Raw genomic sequence first — 12,372 nt, forward strand, 5'->3', positions numbered from 1 at the left:
TAGTTAAGCTGATCCAAAGCCAGGAGCCAGGAAATTCTGGGTCTCTGATGTGGATGCAGGGTCCCAGGCATTCGGGCCATCTTCTGCTGCTTTCCCAGGCTACAGCAGAAAGCTGTATTGGAAGCGGAGCAGCAGGGACTTGAACTAGCCCCTGTATAGAATGTTGGTGCTGAAGGCGGAGGCTTAGCCCACTATGCCACAGTGCTGGTCCCAAAAGACTTCTTAAACCAATATTTCATGTTGGTTGGCCTTTAACCTAGACTTTTTTACCATACTTCCATGGGCAAATTCAATTCTAATCTCTTTCCACCTCAGCTTTCTCTTTGTAAATTGAGAATATGGTCTCCAGAATTAACCTAAGGTATAATTGATACAAAGTAAGGCATTTACTCTGTTAATCTGGCCCCTAGAAGATACTTGACAATGTTAGCCCTGTATCCAGTTCTTTTTTCTTTTTTTTTTTTTGTACTTGGTGAATTAGAGGGTGGTGTAAAATGCTTTGAAAAGAACCACAAATAAAAGACACAAGTAAAAATCATATTCTCAAATCTAGATGTTAAACTGTGCTGTGTACACCTGTGCTGAGAGTTACATTGAAATCCTTGTCATTCGTTACTTGAGAGAAGCTGTCCAGGAATAAAGCAGCAGGGGATTTTCCTGAGGGAAACAGCGTGTGTGAGGGAACCGGGATTTGGGACTCAGCAGCAGTGGCTGTCACTTCTTAAGATTTTGTTCAAGAAAGGAAGAACAGCAGCTGACCCTTAAGATCTGGGGTGGGAAGGAAGGGAAGGAGGGATGTAAACAAAAGCAAACGCTCTCTGGTTCCCAGCCTGTCTCCACCCACCCCACACTGAAGCCCTAGGAGAGGGCCAGTAAGTCTATCTAGGAATGCCCTGGCCTGGACTCCATTTCCCAGAGTCACCCGGTGCTCTAACGTTTCCTGCTCTGAACGCCTGTGCGTGTGCATGTGGGAGAACGTGCACATGCGTGCCTTTCCCTGTGGCTCGGGGCTGGGAACAGAAGTTCTTTTACTGATCAGAGAGGTCCCTGAGAGGCCGCGCTGCTCCTTCTCCCACATTCACTGGGGAGACTTGCTGTGCAAGTGCAATTGCAGGCATTTGGGGAGCACACACCCCAGACCTGCCGCCCGCTGCTTCTGTGCCTCTGCATCTGCCACCGTGGGCCCCAAGTTCCAGCGACTTCTCCTGTCCCACACTCTCCGCTTTGCTCCCTGTGTGTCCTGAAGGAAGGGGACGTGCTCCCGAGAGTTTCCACAGCAAGTATGGAGAACAGGAGGGGCACAGATGTGTGTGGGAGAGGGGAGGGTGCGATGGCGGGTGGCGGCTCCCAGACCTCAATCACTTGCTTTTCCCACCGCCGCTTCCCAGTCTCCCGATGCTCGGCCAGTCCCACGGGCTGCCTCGCTCAAATTCTCCTTAAAGTACACTGGATGAGGAACAGCACCAGCAGGGCAGTTGAGAGCACACTGAAGGAAGGAGTCCCATTCCCTAGATTTAAATAAGCCCAGTTCTCACTTTGGGTGGATCAGAGAATGCCTTGTGGCTGGCCTCCGGCTATATCCCCTGGTAGTTCCAGCTGGGCGGGGCTTGGCGGCCCTCAGCCAGAGCCTGAGGCAGTGGAGAGGTGGAGATGGAAGATCAGAGTAGGCTCTGGCTCCTGGCCCCCATGCTGGACCCCGCGGACACATCTGACAGCTGGGGCGCTGTGTGTTTGGCTGACTTTCCCAGCAGCACGTGAAGCTTGTGCAGTAGCTTTGTGGATTGATCGCTCCTCCGTGTTTAATTAACAGACTCTTTTTCAATCTGGAGCTTGAGGCCATGGAAATGTAGCTGATTTATTTCCTGCTTTTCGATTTCTGTCTTCAACCCTTCTTTCTTCTCATGTAATTAGGGATGTCAACTTTTATTACCTGCTGCTAATCCCTTTGCAAAGTGAGAAGTGAGCTGAAATTAATACAAGTCTACCGTGTGAGTTAATAATGAGCTACTTCAATCTGCATTTTCATAGTGGAGAGCTACAAAAACATAAATACAGAAAAGTATCAATTTTTCTTCTCTAGTTCTTTACAGTCACTCAATGCTCCACCAAGCTGATTATCTTACAGTCCATACGGTTTTAATTAAGGGGGCCAGTTACTTTTTTTTTTAATTTGACACGCAGAGTTAGAGAGGAAGGTCTTCCTTCCGATAGTCACCCCCCAAATGGCCACTATGGCTGGCGCACTGTGCTGATCCGAAGCCAGGAGCCAGGTGCTTCCTCCTGATCTCCCACGTAGGTGCAGGGGCCGAAGCACTTGGGCCACAGTAGAGAACTGGACTGGAAGAGGAGCAAATGGGACAGAATCCAGTGTGCATATGGGATGCCAGCACTGCAGGCAGAGGATTAACCAAGTGAGCCACGGCGCTGGCCAGTTACTTTAAAAAAAAAATTATTTATTTATTTTAAAGGCAGAGTTACAGAGAGGCAAAGACACACACACACACAGAGAAAGAGAGAGAGTGAGCTCCCATCTGCTGGTTTACTCCCCAGATGGTCACAATGGCCAGAACTGCATGGATCTGAAGCTAGAAGCCAGAACCTTCTTCCAGGTCTCTCACACAGGTACAGGGGACCTAGCACATGGGCCAACTTCCACTGCTTTCCCAGGCCATAGCAGAGAACTGGATCAGAAGTGGAGCAGCCAGGTCTTGAACCAGCACCCATATGGTTTTACCCGCTCAGGCACAACACCAGCTTCAAGTTACTTTTCTTATTCTGGGTTCTGTGTTTAACCCCATGACATTTTCAACACGGGAGGATATTAGTGATAGATTTTCAAAATGACTGGTTTGTGGACGCCTTTGTACAAGGTGTTAATGTGAAGATGGGTAAGGAAGAAAAGAGAAAATGTGGCCCTCTCCCCCACAGAGATGCCCACACAGTACGGTAAAAGATGTGGCTTTGGGCTGGCACTGTGGCTCAGTAGGTTAATCCTCTGCCTGTGGTGCCAGCATCCCATATGGGAACCAGTTCGAGTCCCAGCTGCTCCTCTGATCCAGCTCTCTGCTATGGCCTGGGAAGGCAGTAGAAGATGGCCCAAGTGCTTGGGCCTCTGCACCCATGTGGGAGACCCAGAAGAAACTCCTGGCTCCTGGCTTTAGAACAGTGCAGCTCTTCTGGCCATTTTGACCAACTGGGGAGTGAACCAGCAGAAGGAAGACCTTTCTGTCTGTCTATCCATCTCACTATCTGTAATTCTACCTCTCAAATAAATAAATAAAACATCTTTTAAAAAAAGAGAGATGTGGCCCTGAAAACTATTGCTATAGACTAACTTTCAGTGTAATGAAGTTTTCACTTGATTAACTGAGTGATTCATAGATTCTGTTAGAGTCCTGTTGTCACCAGATTACTAATCTGTGAAACTCATTTAGCATAGTAAGGTTACCTAGGAAGTAAGAATAGAAAGGGACTCCTGGATAGAGGTTGCTAGGGTGACAGCATTCTTCCTCTCAAACCCAGTGTGTTTTGACCTTTTCTCGCATGTACTCCCTATCACAGTGCTTGCGAGTGGGCAAGCAGTTATGTGTTTCTGCTGAGAAGAGCTGCTTCACACCCAGGAAACAACTGTAAGACACTTTCTCAGCAACTATGTTGTGTGTACATTAATACGAACTTGAAAACAGCCAAGAACAGGATTGCTGGACTACTCAGGCTAACTCACTGTCCTTGGCACATCATTCCCTGCTCTGCAATAAGTTTCTGGCAAGTTCTTTAAAATTTTTAGGAGAGACATATTTCACATGAGAGACATAATCTGGTAATGCAGCAGTGATGTCTTTAAGAAAAGGTGCCATGTGAGGAAGCAGTCTGATGTGTCCATTCATCTTCCCATTAATAACTCTCATTGATGTCTACCACAGGGTGACAAAAGCAATCCTCCTTCTTTTTTTTTTAACTTTTATTTAATGAATATAAATTTCCAAAGTACGATTTATGGATTACAATGGCTTCCCCCCCATACCGTCCCTCCCACCCACAACCCTCCCCTTTCCCACTCCCTCTCCCCTTCCATTCACATCAAGATTCATTTTTGATTATCTTAATATACAGAAGATCATCTCAGTATACATTAAGTAAGGCAATCCTCCTTCTGAATTGCATCAAGCCAGGAGGATTCCTCTACAGTTTATCTGAGCTTTCCTTGTATGAGGGAATCACCAAAATACTACATTGTATAGGGTTTTTTTTAATGTATTTTATTTACTTGAAAGGCAGATTTACAGAGAGACACAGAGAGGTCTTCCATCCATTGGTTCACTCCTCAGATGGCCACAATGACTTGGGCTGGGCCAGGCTAAAACCAGAAGCTAGGAGCTTCTTCTGGTTCTCACACTTGATTTCAGGGGCCCAAACACTTGGGCCATTATCCTCTGCTTTCCCAGGTGAATTAGTAGGGAGCTATATTGGAAATGAAGCAGCCAGGTCTTGAACCAGTGCCCATGTGGGGTGCTGGCACTGCCAGGGTCTGCTTAACCTACTACACCAGTCCCATGTGCATTTTTCAAAGAGGGGGAGGGGTTAAATTTTTTCTAATATGACTCTCAAAATAAAGATTATAATTTGTAGTAGATGATGATTTTGGTTATATTTTGAATTTCATTAAATTTCTATATTTTTTAAGTTAATGAGTACTAGTAGTTATCTTATTTTTTTTAAAGATTTATTTATTTTACTTGAAAGTCAGAGTTACAGAGAGGAGAGGCAGAGAGAGATAAGTCTTCATATGCTAGTTCACTCCCCAATTGGCTACAGTGGTCGGAGCTGTGCCGATCCAAAGCCAGGAGCCAGGAGCTTCTTCTGTGTAGTAGTTATCTTATGCTATCCTTGCTTTGGATAAACAAACTCTCCCATCCCTCATTTAAAATGCTTTTTAAAATAGGCTTATTTTGAGGACTGGCACTGTGGCATGGCAGGTGAGGCTGCCACCTACAGTGCTGCCATCCCATATGTGTGCTTGTTTGAGATCCAGCTTTCTGCCGTGGCCTGGGAAAGCAGTGAAAGATGGCCCAAGTTCTTGGGTTCTGCACCCACATGGGAGACCTGACAGAAGCTTCTGGCTCCTGGCTTCAGATAAATCCAGCTCTGGCTATTGCAGCCATTTTCAGAGTGAATCAATGCATGAAAGACCTCTCTCTGTGCCTCTGCCTCTCTGTAACTCTGCCTTTTAAATAAATAAATAAATTTTTACATGCTACACCATGGAGCTGGCCCCAAGACCTAACAGGTTTTCTGGGTGCTTATCCTGGGGTTCACTTTGTGCACTAATCACAGTTATTCTGTGTGACTGAATATTTCATGTTCCTTCTTATGGAAAAGTTTTTCTCATGATCTGAGTGATTGGCTACATCTGCCCATAGTGGAAACTAAAACTTAATTTGGCATTTGAACACCCAGAGTGCTGAGTCCCGTAATCTCCTGAATTTAATCAAAAAATGTGTTTTGAAACATTTGGTCTGTGGGTAGGCAGGGCAGTTTTCCTGGATCCCTTGAGAATTGATGAGCTGATGGTGTGTTTCTACCCCACATTATATTCTGAAATTTACTTCCTTTTATTTTCCTAAAATTACTATATTTGTAATTTGCTCCCCCTTTCTGAAATGTTTGTGCTTCTGTCCTCCTTACAAGCATGGACATAAGTAGCCCTTTTCCTTCTCTCTCTCTCTCTCTCTCTTTTTTTTTTTTTTTAAACAGGCAGAGTGGACAGTGAGAAAGAGACAGAGAGAAAGGTCTTCCTTTGCCATTGCTTCACCCTCCAGTGGCCACCGTGGCCGGCACACCACGCTGATCCAAAGGCAGGAGGCAGGTGCTTCTCCTGGTCTCCCATGGGGTGCAGGGCCCAAGCACCTGGGCCATCCTCCACTGCACTCCCAGGCCATAGCAGAGGGCTGGCCTGGAAGAGGGGCAACTGGGACAGAATCCGGCACCCCAACCGGGACTAGAACCCAGTGTTCCGGTGCCGCAAGGTGGAGGATTAGCCTAGTGAGCCATGGCGCCGTTTCTTTTCCTTCTCTTTATGATGTTACAAGAGCAGTGGGATATTGCAGCTCTCTCCCCTGGCAGCACATCTTCCTCATTACGTCTCTTTGAATTAGACCCTGGGTTAACTTGGCTGCACAAAAGGCATATATCTAAACCCAGTGTACCTAATGAATGAAAGTCATCATAAAGTCAATATGCCTTGTAAACCTCTCATCCCTTGTTTTGGAATGTGTTGTGAATGTGTCTTTTATGTCAGTGTCTGTAAGCTGGAGACTTCCCACTTAAGGCAGAAGGCTGCTGAGGGACAGCACAACTGTAGCTTTGCTCTGTTACTTTACTGTGGCTACTCTCTCACCCTCTCTCTTTATTTTATTATGATTTAAAAATTTTATTTTAAAGGCAGAGTTACAGAGAAAGAGGCAGAGACAGAAGGATGGGGATCTTGCATCTGCTGGTTCACTCAAGAGACTGCAATGAATAATGCTGGCCCAGCCTGGAAGTCCAACCCAGTGTCCCACATTGGTGCAAGGACCCAAGTACTTGTGCCATCTGTTTCTGCTTCCCTAGTTGCATTAGCAGGGAGCTGGATCAGAAGTGGAACAGCTGTGACTCGGCTGGCATTGTGGCACAGTGGGGAAAGCCACCATCTGCAATGCCAGCTTCCCAGATGAACAGCCGTTCATGTCCCAGTTGCTCCACTTCTAATCTAGCTCCCTGCTGATGGTCTGAGAAAAGCAGCAGCAGATGACTCAAGTGTTGGGGCCATTGTAACCCATGTGGGAGACCCAGATGAAGTGCCTGGCTCCTGGTTTCTGTGTGCTTCAGCCCTGGCCATGGCAGCCATCTCAGATGGAAGATCTCTCTCTTTTTTAGCATTTATTTATTTATTTACAAGGCAGAAATAGAGAAAGGGAGAGAATGAGAAAGAAATTTTCCATCTGTTTGTCTACTTCCTAGATGGCTGCAATGGCCAAGACTGGGCCAGGCCCAAGCCAGGCACCAAGAGCTTCATCCAGGTCTCCCACTTGGGTGTCAAGGACCCAGGTATTGGGCCATCTTCTACTTTTCCAGGGCCACTAGCAGAGAACTGGATCAGAAGTGGAGCAGCCAGGATATGAACCGGTGCCTATACCAGATGCCAGCACTGCAGGCAGCAGCTTTACCTGCTAGTCCACAATGCCATCCCATCTGACTCTCCCTCCTCTCCATAACTCTGACATTTTTTTAAGATTTATTTTATTTATTTGACAGAGTTACTGATAGAGATAGAGACAGATAGAGAGGTCTTCAGTCTGCTGGTTCACTCCCCAAATGGCCACAGTGACCAGATCTGAGCTGATCTGAAACCAGGAGCCAGTAGCTTCTTCGGATTTCCCACGTGGATATAGGGGACCAAGGACTTGGGCCATACTGTGCCACTTTCCCAAGCACATTAGCAGGCAGCTGGGTTGGAAGTGGAGCAGCCAAGACCTGAACCAGGGACCATATGGGATGCAGGCCAGTGTCTCAACCAGCTGTGCCACAGCACTGGCCCCCAAAACTCTGACTTTCAAATGAATAAATCTTTTTTAAAGGATGGACACACATATTGGATCCCAGCATTTTATTTGGTGGTGGTTTAATCCACTGTGCTACAAAGCCAGCCCTACCCTTTATCCTGGTGACTTGTGTGACAAGATCTGGGTAATATCTGCTGAACAACTGTTGGTATTATGGTAGACTCTTCTGTTTTATTTTGGTTCTCATTTGTTGAGTTTATTTTGGCTGCCACTTTTGGGGAGCAAGCTGTGATGTCATCAGTGGCTAAAGCTGCTGTGTGTTAGGCTGGCACTGATTCTACCTTTCCATTTCTTCAAGTAGAAGTGGAAAATGAAATCCTCTCAAAACTAACATGCTACAAGTAACAACTGGAAATCAAGCTTCCTTTCTTCCCACCTAACAGACCCAGCTGGTCTCCGTGTTTCTCATTTTAGCCCAAACCTACATCAGATTCCTAGAGCAGAAGGAAGCTTATTTTTTAATGCAGAATTCATAGATGTGGTTGTCCATTCACCTCTGAGAATTAAAGCCATCACTCTGCTTTTTGACTGGTTTTCAATTTGTGGTGGTGCCCTCTCTCACAGGAGGACAGAGTCCTCACAGAAGAATACACCTAGGAGGAGAAAACTTCAAGGAGTGGGTTTTCCAAAGTGAAATGGAATTCTGGCCTGGACATCCTCGAGATCATGATCAGCAGAGTGGGGAAATTCTTTGCTATGTCCATTCACATCCTTTCCTTTTTGTTCATTGTATTCCTCCCTTACATAGTGCTCTGTGCTCTCCTTCTGATGCACACACACAAGTCATGTCTGTGATTGAGGCTGTTTGTGGACCACTGCAGCATCTGGAGTTGCCTTTGTCTCCATCTCTAGCCAGAAACTCAGATGCAGAGTGAGGAGGGGACTGCCAGCCTGCCACACAGGCTCCTTTACTTTTCTTCAGTGCAAGAGCAGCCTTAAAGAGAGCCGTACTGGGTAGTATTATTTCTTTTGGATTTGAGTGCTTGGAGAGCAAAAGAAATACATATTTTTTTTCTTATAGAATGGATTGAGGAGGCACTACATAAAGTCAGCAGCAACTTTTTTGGCTCTTGTTACATGTCAAGATGAGTCAGAATATTTAGGGCCATTTGTTAAATTTTTTTTTTTTTTTTGACAGGCAGAGTGGACAGTGAGAGAGAGAGACAGAGAGAAAGGTCTTCCTTTGCCGTTGGTTCACCCTCCAATGGCCGCCGCGGCCGGCGCGCTGCAGCCGGTGCACCGTGCTGATCCGATGGCAGGAGCCAGGAGCCAGGTGCTTTTCCTGGTCTCCCATGGGGTGCAGGACCCAAGCACCTGGGCCATCCTCCACTGCACTCCCTGGCCACAGCAGAGAGCTGGCCTGGAAGAGGGGCAACCGGGACAGAATCCGGCGCCCTGACCGGGACTAGAACCCCGTGTGCCGGTGCCGCTAGGCGGAGGATTAGCCTAGTGAGCCGCGGCGCCGGCAAATTTTTTAAAAAATTAAAAATATTCATTTATTTGAAAGGCAGAGTTACAAAGAGAGAAAGAGAGATGTAAATCATTTATCCACTGTTTCACACCCCTAATGGCCACAGCACCTGGGGTTGGAACTGGATTAAAGTCAGGAGCCAGTATCTTCTTCCACATTTCCCATGTGGGAGTAGGAGCATAGGCACCAAACTTTGTAGCTTTCCTAGGCACATGAGAGAGCTGGATCAGAAGTAGAGCAGCTGGGACATGAATGGGTACCATTCTAGTCCCAGATTCTCCTCTTCTGATCCAGCTCTCTGCTATGACATGGGAAAGTAGTAGAAGATGGCTCAAGTGCTTAGGCCCCTGTACCCAAGGAGGAACAGAGAAGAAGCTCCTGGCTCCTGGTTTTAGATCAGTGCAGCTCCATCAGTTATAGTCATTTGGGGAATGAACCAGCAGATGGAAGACTTTTATCTCTGTCTCTTCCTCTCACTGTCTATAATTCGACCTCTCAAATAAATAAAATCTTAAAAAATAAGATGTAGAGAAGTACTGGAATTAAATGCAATAGTAGACTCCTAAATATGCAGTTAGCATTAAATTTTTGTTGAGAAAGGGATGAGCTTGGCTTTATGTGTGTCTTGCTTAGAGCAGAATTTTTATGACTGAATTTGAGATAATTAAAAATCAGTTTCATAATTGAAACATTGACCTTTTTTACTGCTGCAGCCTCCCCCTCACTCTGTATCCCTATGCAGATAGTCCACATGAAGGTACAGCAGAAAGAGAGGCCTGCATATCTGGAGTAATGCAAATATGCCCTTTGCTTAAACCAGGGGATTGATCGACTGGAGTTCTTTGAGATTCAGTTTGCATTTTTCTGTAGAGTAAAATATAGTGATTTGGGTAAAGTATCTTCTCTTCTAGTAGATGATTCCAATTGGCTTTCTTATCCATCTACCTGGCATCACAGGTGATTCCCAAGACAGGTGTTGGGCTCTATGGAAAAAAAAAAAAAAGTAGCCTTTTCAGAGTTGATGTATTTCTCCTGGAAAATTGGAGAAATATTTTGTAAGAAGCAGTTCATGGAGGAAGTGTACTTCCCTAGAAATGAGACAGAAGTGATTCCCTTTCCTTGCCCCTCCCTGAGCTAGTTCCTGAGGCTTATTTTCAGGCCAAGAATGCTAATATTTGTAGGCCAATTATGAATGATGCATGTTTGTCTTACACATGAGATGTCTACAGATCTGTTTCTCAAGGCCTTTAAGATAAAATAAGAAAACTTTGCAACAAAAGAGAAGGTTGGCATTGCCTGTTGCCTTGGTCTGAGATCTGTGCATTTATTACCCACTTAGTACTCTGACTGCTATTGTGCGCATCTCCTGATGGTTCTTTTTTGGCCATTCCTGTGTCCAGATTCCTTAATGGGTGACAATCTTTGGCCAGACTGCCAGTCTGATAACTCAGCCCAAATTGGAGTTGACTAGTTTGTGTACCCACTTCAGGATTAAGGTGGTCTAAAACTGCCAGTGCCCAATGACTGGGCTGCCTTTATGCTCACTCAAGAGATAAGACTCTGGGCACAGGTCCCAAGTGGTCCTCTTCCCTAGATCTCCCTGGTGAGCAGGCTGATTCTCAGGTAGGCAGGGAACTTGTTGGCTCCAGATTTCTGTTTTGCACTCATCTGGAAAATATTTGAGTTTTCTCTTGGATCTCAAGAGGCCTGAGTAGGGAGTTTTATTTTGTATTGAGATGTGTCTTTATAAAGACAGGTGTCACTGAAGACTGTGTGTCCTCAGAATCAACTGAACTCACCCAGGCCTGCATGGAGTTCTGGGATCCTGGCTTCAGGCTAAACATTGCCTGCTGTTGTGAGCATTTGGGTGTGTACCAGAAAATGGAAGAAATCTCTCTCCCTCTCCATCTCCCTCTACCTTTCAAATAAAATGAAAAACAGATAAAAATTGGAAAAAGTGTGCTTTGCCTTGTGTCCTAAGGCAAAAGTAATTACTGTTGTTATAGGTAGAACTCATTTGTACACTTCACAAATACTCACAAATCTCAGGTTAAAGGCTTGGTGGTCACTACTGGCTGGGCTGCCTACTCAGCTCCCATTCTGTAATGCATCCCCTTCCATCATCTGCAGTTCACTTTGGGTGCTCATAAAACACCAAACTGCCTCCTGACTTTGCATCCCTACATTCTTTATACATAGCTGGGCCACAATCTCATTTTCTTTAGCAGCATGCTAATTTTTATGAGTGCTTCATAGGCAAAGAATAATGGGGACATTGATTTTTTCTGAGCTTTTGCCCTAAGTGGTTTATTTTATGAAGCTGATTCTGGGTACTGTATAGAACTTTGCTGGATCAGAAGTTGGGGTGCAGAGGTTGACATTAGAGAAATAGAGCTAGCACTGTCACTTCCACCCTGCAACCCATGCCTGCCTTTGGTTTCTGCTTTTATAGAGTGTTGGAATGAGGCAGTAATGATGCAATAAAGGAATGAACTTTCAGTTGTTAAACATTTTTATTTTTATTAATACAAAGAGAACAGATTGCATAAGATGGTAATTCCAGAAGAACATAACCATACTTCTCTATTGCCCCCTCCTTTCTTCCTTTCTCTTTTTAAGGATTTAATAAGCTGGCTTTTTTTCCCTAACCTAGTCTTTACCCCTTTACCTCCAGCCTTCCTGTCCATTTGTTCCTACTTTACAATCTAGTACTTTAAGCTTTTTTTTCCCCCTTCTTTCATGCATGTTTTTGCCTACTCCTACTCCAATTCCAAAGAAGGAAAAATGAATAAAAATCATGAGATATTGATTCAAAGACAGGAATCCTATCCAGAAATACAGAAAAAAAGTTACTTCCTTTTTCTTTTTATTAACAGTTTATTTATTGATTTACCTTTCTGGAAGAGGCAGCTGGAAGTTCTCCGAGGTCTGTCCTTAGAATGTGAGGAGAGCCAGAGATATTGGATAGAGTCTTTACAGTCTGTTTTACTGTGAGAGATGTTGTTCCACTTGCCTGTGGCAGAAAAAAATGAGATTTCAATGATTTTTTTTATGTATTACTAATTTTTATGATGAGTCTCTTCTTTATCAATGGATAGAGACCTGTCACATTTACTATGAGCAAAAAATTTCACAGACACAACTGCTTCCAGAGGAGATGAATGACTCTCCATTCCCACATGGCCTTCCCCTGAGATCTCCAGGTGGCTTCTCTTGGTCTCCTGGAAGCAAAGAGAAGATTCCAACCATAGAAGAAGTTCACTATGACTGTGGTGTTGTTTCTTGGAAGTTCCTGCCAAA

At 45.1% G+C, this 12,372-nt stretch overlaps 1 protein-coding gene across 1 annotated transcript in view; it reads left to right on the forward strand.

The window, feature by feature from the left end:
* The first annotated feature begins 959 nt into the window (after positions 1–959).
* Positions 960–12,372, forward strand: part of LOC127490230 (uncharacterized) — a 38,285-nt gene continuing 26,872 nt past the window's right edge. Inside the window, exon 1 of the mRNA XM_070067768.2 lies at positions 960–1,280. The gene's annotated coding sequence lies outside the window, so the exon portion shown is untranslated. The remainder of the gene's footprint in view (positions 1,281–12,372) is intronic.

Source organism: Oryctolagus cuniculus, chromosome 20 (genome assembly GCF_051225735.1).
Source record: "Oryctolagus cuniculus isolate XC-2025 breed Fujian yellow rabbit chromosome 20, ASM5122573v1, whole genome shotgun sequence".
Lineage (NCBI taxonomy): Eukaryota > Metazoa > Chordata > Mammalia > Lagomorpha > Leporidae > Oryctolagus > Oryctolagus cuniculus.